Genomic DNA, 7,655 nt, shown 5'->3' on the forward strand with positions numbered 1-7,655 from the left:
ACAACTAACTGAGCTTACCTGAGCCCTTGTTCGGTGGATCCGTCGCTATACGGAGGAGGATATGCCTGCGTATTCAACCACTAACCGATATCACTCCCCGTCTGTTATGACTGAGTTGCTGCAAAGGCACTGCGCGTGTTTGATTCCTCCTCAGTTCTTCTTCAATGAAGAGTAGCTCTGCCCTCGCTAAAGATGGCGGCTGTTTTGACGTCAGCACCTTTTAATAGCTGCCAGTCCAGGGGGAGGGCGAGAGTGAGGGGAACTGGGGGTAGACACTTGGCCAGAACTCGGGTCCAAATAGTCATTCGCACGTGTACTGACCATAGCCAAAACAGTGATGCAAAACACCAGACAGCAACATGTCAACAGCGCTGATTTAAGATCAAGAATTTAAATGTCGGTGTTTATCTATTACTTCTGCTGTGTCATTCTAGTTTTGGGATACCCCCATAATATATCTGCTGTGGACGCGACTAACTGTAGGAAATAAATACACATCAAGCATGTGTTAATTAAATGCTTGGGGATATCAGGAAAACACGAATTTATTTGGCTACTCAAAATCGTGGAGAGAAAGACTGACAGATAAGAACACAGTCAAGTTTAAGCATGAACTCGTCCCAACAAGGCAACAAGGGACGCATTTTGTTTATTTACATTCTGGATACTCTGTCCTTGCTTGTGTAGGCCTACATTACACCATAGAATCGATGAGCACGCCGGACCTAGCCGGACAACAACAGAATGCAGGCATAGCTAAGTGATAAAAAAAAAAAAATCTGTATAGGACGTATCTGTGCTATGCGCTGGAGTGGATCAGCTGTTTATTAGATAGGCCATTTTGCTGTTCAGACTTTACTGAGCCGTAAATTATTGAATTATCTAGTGGCCCATGAACCTCTTCCTATGGCTTGCGAAGCAGAAATCTGTGAATGATACCTGGAGGTGAAATATTAACCGACTCGTGTCGCTTTGTGTCACATCCTATCACACCTCATCGAGAGACTTGGCCGTTGTGAGGTAGCTTCTAGGCTACTCTTGGACAGTAAAGAATCTTCGCAGTCACAAATTGTCTGGCATCAACTTCTGCCGTCAGTCTCTTCATATCTCCATTTTTTTACATGCGCTTTCTCTATTTACTTACCAACCTGCTGCTTAGTCATTGCCTCCTCACATATATTTAGAGTCTACTCCCCCTCTGACTTTTGCTGCCAGTCAGTCCTCCACTACACAGACGCACACACATGCAGTGACCACTACACAGACGCACACACATGCAGTGACCACTACACAGACGCACACACTTTTTGTCAAGTCACATTCCCTCCCATAACCCCTCGGTCTCACCTTTCTCCACCCCCACCCACTTCACACATACACACACACGCACACACACACACACACACACACGCACACATACACACACACACACACACATACGATTGGGTCCCATTCTCAACTCTCCCTCTATTTCGGCTTATCCACAATTGCTCTAAAATGAACCTGTCTGAGCAAAATGAATGGTAATGATGAGTTCCCATGAGAAATGCATCAGGGAGGTGGGAGGTTTCAGGCCAGCGGCAGCACAGTTGGCACTGATAAAAGACTCGTCAGCGCATGATCATGTGTCTTTTGGCAGCAGCGCTGGGGATATCCTGCTATGAAATGCTATGCATTTTCATGAGGTGGTCTAACCCAGATCATATAACTGGATAGTGCATAGCCTTGGCGGCTACTTGAAATGACAGGTGCATTTATCTGACTTTCACCATATACCATGAGCACTCATTCAGAGGCAGCAGGCTTAATGGATAAGGCCAAGAACACAGTCCCGGGTCTCACTTGTGTCTTAACTCATTACTTGTGTGGTGCAGTCGTTGCACAATCCTGTTATCTAGTTAGTGGGAGTTAGAGTGGATAATGATTGTCGCTCTGTCCCATCAAGTGCATCTCTCTGTCACTCGCCACATCGACTCGCATTTCCTACTCCACCATCTCACTCCCCTTCTCTGCGCTGCTCAATTTATGTCCTCTGATGAGATTAAAGAGAATTTTTTTGATTTTTTTTCCCGATCAAGACCAGAGAGTGTGTGTGAGAGAGAGAGAGAGAGAGAGAGAGAGAGAGCCTTTGAAGTTGGGCAGGAGCTGTGCTTAACTTTTTACTGCTGGCTTTTGTTTTACCCCCCCCCCCCCCACCCCAACATGTTTTTTTCTCCTCCAGAAGCATACTTTGTTGTCGTCAAAGAGGTGAGGCAGTGAGCAGGGAGGAAGAAAGATTCGATCATCCCTGTCAGTTCTCCGCCATGGCCCGTGGCCCCCGACCCTTGACCTCTGACCCCTGGTCTGCTCTCCCTCACTGATTCCATTCCTAATTAACTGCAAGCCCAACCACAAGGCAAATAGGGAGAAAGACAGAGAGAGAGAGAGAGAGAGATGGGAGAAGAGAGGATAGAGGGATGGATGAATGGCTGTGGAAGATAGAGGGGTGGATGAAAGGATTGAGAATGTGAGACAGAGGAAGTTAGAGAGGGTAGAATGGGTGAGAGAGAGAGCGACAGAGAGTGAGACTGGGAGAGAGTGTGCAGTGAAACAGGAAGGCAGAGGAGAAGATGAAGAGATGGGGAGAGAGAAAGAAAAAGAGGGAGAGGAAGAGAGATAGATAGGGAGAGAGAGAGAGAGAGAGAGAGAGAGAGACTGATCAAAAGCGGGGGAGGGGAAGCCAGGCTGCTACTGCTGCTGCTGCATTGAACCTATTTTGTGACTCAGCAGTTTCCTGAAGAAAAAAACAACCAAACATAAAAAGGATTTCTTTTTCCCTGCTGTTACTGAGAAACATTCATGCCAGCTAAGACAAGGAGGGAGGATAGGTACCATCTTACATATGCAGTCATCATTTCACAAGTGCCATTTACAGATCACATTTCACATTTCACATTCCACGTACTCCATCCCTCCACTGCAGCAGAGCTGCACACAAACTGCCTGTTGGAGCTCACGCTGAGATGCAGGAGGACTGAGGGCTTTTAGTCAGGGCTATGCAGCGCTGTCAAATGGGCTTTTTCATCTCTCTAACATGAGCAATCAATCTCATGTGGAAATTCTAAAAGAAAAGTCATCATTTCATTGCTCATTGTCTCTTTTTTTAATTATTTTGGATTTTAGGTGATAATATCTCTGGCATACATGTGCACACTTACAGTATCGCTTGCTGCAGGTAACTCTTGCTGCAGTTAACTCTTGTTGCAGGTAACTCTCAAACTAATCGGAGACACCAGAAAGGAGTAGGCTATAAAGACTACAGATGTTACAGAAACACAGATGTATATATTCACTTGGAGTTCAGATATTATAACTGGACTATTACACAGAAACACAGATGTATATATTCACTTGGAGTTCAGATATCATAACTGGACTATTACACAGAAACACAGATGTATATATTCACTTGGAGTTCAGATATCATAACTGGACTATTACACAAAAACACAGATGTGTATATATTCACTTGGAGTTCAGATATCATAACTGGACTATTACACAGAAACACAGATGTATATATTCACTTGGAGTTCAGATATCATAACTGGACTATTACACAGAAACACAGATGTATATATTCACTTGGAGTTCAGATATTATAACTGGACTATTACTGTGACTCAGGGAAATCACCAGGAGGCACCAAGCCACCCCAGCTATTTTGAATGTCAGCCATTGTGTGTGTGTGTGTGTATGAATGTGTGTGTGTGTGTGTGTGTGTGTGTGAAAGAGAAAGATAATGTAGTTGTGGCCTCTACTTTTGATCCCACACGGTTTACCACAGATTTAATTCATTTACCCCTGCCGCAGGAGAGATGCCCCTTTTTGTCAGGCATTGTGTAAAAAGAATGACAAAGTGTTTTGCTGTCTTTCTTGCAAAAAAATGAGAAGACAAACAAATGAAAGCAACAGCTCCCTCCGTGTTGCGGCACTGGCTGTGGCTGTGGCTTGCCGCTGGATGGGAAGGAGAAGAAGGGAGGGATCTGTCAACAGTCCCCTGCAGGCGGAGAGGGGGCTGCAGTCTCACCGGTGTGTGCGGGGGAAGTGATATCCAATCTGATAATTGACAAGTCGATCGGAACTGTGGCGCTGAAGCACGCTGGTGCTCTGAAGGTCTTCACCTGTGTGCCCAGATCTGTGTCACTGAGCAGACCCCTCCCCATCACCTCTCACCCACCTCCTTTCCTTCTCTCTTCCTCATCCTCCTTTCCCTCTCTCCTCCTCATCCTCCTTTCCCTCTCTCCTCCTCGTCCTCCTATCCCTCTCTCCTCCTCATCCCCCTTTCCTTCTCTCTTCCTCATCCTCTTTTCATCACAGTGTAAGAGGAGAAGGCCTCCTTCTCAAAGTCTCTCCTTTTAAAGTCTTTAGATCCTGAATCTTGTAGGACGAACAGTCACAGTATTGAGCACATTTCAACTTAGAACATGACACCGACATTATAAGTTCTATTTATTGAAATATAGAATTTCTTTGTCATCAATACTGCTATGTCCGATTTCCTTTGTATTTAGGCAAAGACACAACTCTAAAAGTGATATTACCAGCTGCAAATTTTGTGATTCTTAGTATTATTGCTGCTGGTGGGGGGCACCGTTGTGCGTGACCCTGTTGGACCCTTATAGCCCATTTTCAGGGCTGAAATGAGTGCCTCTGGCATGTGCTTAGTACTAAGTGCTTATATTAAATGTGTTTAGAAGTCAACGTCAACAAGCAACATTTCTTTTACCAGATTTTTCATGTGGTGTGCGGATTATTGCGGCGTTAACATGTTGAGGTCACTGATTGAACGCGTAAGCACAATGTCATCTGAGATATGGGATTTAATTAATCAACTGTAGTGCTGATATCTTCATTTATCATGTCATTACATTAGACATGCATGAAGCTAGACATTTAATCAAGTCCTAGCAAAATTAAAATGTTAACTCGACCTTGGGGTAATTCTAGCGTTATCAATACAGATTTATAGTTCAGTGGCATATATTGTTATCTTGTATTGTTTAGAATTGACATGGTAATAAGGCTATGTTAGGCAGGTTGGGTATGTCCTACATGGCAAAGGGGCATTCATGTAAATGTTTGGAGTAGAGCCTCAAATTCCTCCAGTGAAAAGCAACTGAAGTCTCCCCAACCCCCCCCCCCCCCCGCCATAATACCCAGCTACAAATCTGCATGCGTCATCTATAACTTTACAGTCATCCATACCCTTACCATACATACGACAGTTCCTGGTAAACTGGCTATGCCAGCTATGCTGGCTGCCTCAGTCAGTCTTTGCTGTAAAAACCGAGAGAGAGAGAGAGAGAGAGAGAGAGAGAGAGAGAGTTTCCTCATTCCAACATCTTAAATAATGCGCTCTACTAATTGTCCCATTTGTGTTCAGCTGCTGGCCTGCAGTCATGTTCCTGTTTGGTTGCATCACTATGAGGAGCCAGCATGTACTGTACGCCTGTTCCTCTCCTGCCTGCTGATTGAGGTGGAGGGGATGCCAACGTCACACTCTCACAGTTTGTGCCACTACGGTGCTCCTTGCTGAGTTGGGTTGTTCTCTTGCCCTCTGGACACTGACACAAGCCCCCCCCCCCCCCCCTTATAATTGGTGGAAGTGCCTGGCCTGCAATGTTTAGCACACATATTTAAAGGTGGGCCCTCTGCTTCACCTTGCTAACTGCTAAAGCTTATGGTTCCCCTTCAAACGTCCTTTGTAGGGTCCTCTGTGAAAATAGGCTCTTTGGCTTTACAGCTCTGAGCAGTGACCTGGGAAACCCCCCTTTGTCACTGCCTCATCATCTCTCCAAGGACAGGTGTCGTGGCACATCCTAAGCCCACCTGGAGGATGTCTCAGTGGGGGGCCTCTCTCTTCAGCTCCGTCACCCCCAGCCACAAGGGCACCCCCCCCCCATCCCTTCACCCCGCCGCAGTGCTGCGTCTCAGGCAGGCACACACTACCTCACGCCCCCTGCCCCCTCCTCACGCCCCCTGCGCCACGCCCCCTGCCCCCTGCATTAGTCTCTTCACAGGTGGAGGCCCTCAGCGGCTTTCTCCACTAAACACATCATCTCATGTCTAAGACAAGGCCAGACTGTTAGAGAGAGAGAGATAGAGAGATAGATAGAGAGAGAGAGAGAGAGAGAGAGAGAGAGAGGTAGGGACATAGAGAGGTGGAGAGAGAAGGAGAAGAGGGTTAGATAGCTCATTCACAAGTGGTCTGGCAGCTACCAAATAATTGTGGGGGTTGATCTGCATGTTTTGTTTTTGTTGCTATTGCAATTGCCCTGATTACCATAATCATGATGAATATTTACATCCGTGGTGGTGGCAGCCTTCATTTCATATCACTGCCTCTCTACACAACATCATACATGCTGTTTTGGTCATCATAATTCTTTTGTGTTTGAGGAGGTGAATCATATTAATCTAGCAGTATTATTTCTATTTCTAATAATACTATTATTATCGTATTAATCTAGCAGTATTATTTCTATTTCTAATAAAACTATTATTATAGTATTAATCTAGCAGTATTATTTATATTTCTAATAAAACTATTATTATAGTATTAATCTAGCAGTATTTGTCTTGCGGATGCTAAGACTGTGCTGTGGAGCTCACCACTGACTTGGAATCAGAGTGCCTCTTGTTCTTGAGTTCAGGCCCTGGGTCATTACGACTGCAGCGGGATCAGCTGGTGGAGGGAGCAGGGGCGGTGATTGTGCCCAGTAAAGTGCCCACTGACAGAGAGAGAGAGAGAGAGAGTGTGAGAGAGAGAGAGAGAGAGGAGAGAGAGAGGAGAGAGAGAGAGAGAGAGAGAGAGAGAGAGAGACTGAGTCCAGATTTGGTTGGCAGAGTGCAGTGGGCCGGAATGTAACGTCCCCTCTGGCCGACTCCAGGAAGTGACACATTATTGCCAAGTGAGCACAAAAATGTGTGCGAGTTTGTGTGTGTTTTTGATAACCATATATGGTTGTATGTGTGTGTGTGTATGTGTGTGTTATGTATCTGCAGTAGGCATATGTTTATATTTGAGCGTTGTAAGTATGTCTAATTCCATGTGTGTTGTTTATGTAATGCAGTTCTCGTGCATGTGTGAATTTGGATGTAAACAAATGGGCACAGAATTTATTTTGAGTATGTCCATGAGTGTGCGTGTGTGTGTGTGTGTGTGTGTGTGTGTGTGTGCCAACTATGTTTATGTTTGCTCCTGTTGCTTTACAGTTACAGCCAGGAACCCACAGCACATTAGCTTAGTTGTTTCCTCTAATGTGTCTACTAACAAACTCCAGCAAAATAAGAGACAGAGCCCTCGGTTAAAACAGTGCAGTAGCAAATTCTACCATCATGACGCAGACTTTGGAGGGGTTATTCCAAGGCACAGAGGATAGTGTGGTACCTGACATGCAGAATACCTACTCTGACTACGCCACCCCCTAAACCCATAGGCAGGAGAAACCTATAAGCTCTCTAACGTGGCTGGTTCTCGGCCTTCCCCACAAAGGAACAGTTAACAAAAGGCATATGCGAAATACTCAAATTTATTACAAATAGTATAAATACAATCCAGAATGTAAGTAAGAAAGACTGCATGGGATAACTGGCTGAGACTCCTCAGGCTA

At 45.3% G+C, this 7,655-nt stretch overlaps 1 protein-coding gene and 1 long non-coding RNA gene across 2 annotated transcripts in view; both read right to left on the reverse strand.

Annotated features, from left to right (window-relative positions):
- Nucleotides 1-99, reverse strand: part of snap25a (synaptosome associated protein 25a) — a 29,045-nt gene extending 28,946 nt beyond the window's left edge. Inside the window, exon 1 of the mRNA XM_076272184.1 lies at nt 19-99. The gene's annotated coding sequence lies outside the window, so the exon portion shown is untranslated. The remainder of the gene's footprint in view (nt 1-18) is intronic.
- A 7,496-nt stretch (nt 100-7,595) lies between these two features.
- Nucleotides 7,596-7,655, reverse strand: part of LOC143110096 (uncharacterized) — a 1,116-nt gene continuing 1,056 nt past the window's right edge. Inside the window, exon 3 of the long non-coding RNA XR_012984062.1 lies at nt 7,596-7,655. This exon is cut by the window's right edge and continues 563 nt beyond it. This is a non-coding gene — a long non-coding RNA (uncharacterized LOC143110096).

Source organism: Alosa pseudoharengus, unplaced genomic scaffold (assembly GCF_046254945.1).
Source record: "Alosa pseudoharengus isolate Yale_2024_CS ecotype anadromous, Long Island Sound unplaced genomic scaffold, YU_APseudo_1.1 YU_APseudo_1.1_scf_7, whole genome shotgun sequence".
In the NCBI taxonomy this organism is placed as follows: domain Eukaryota; kingdom Metazoa; phylum Chordata; class Actinopteri; order Clupeiformes; family Clupeidae; genus Alosa; species Alosa pseudoharengus.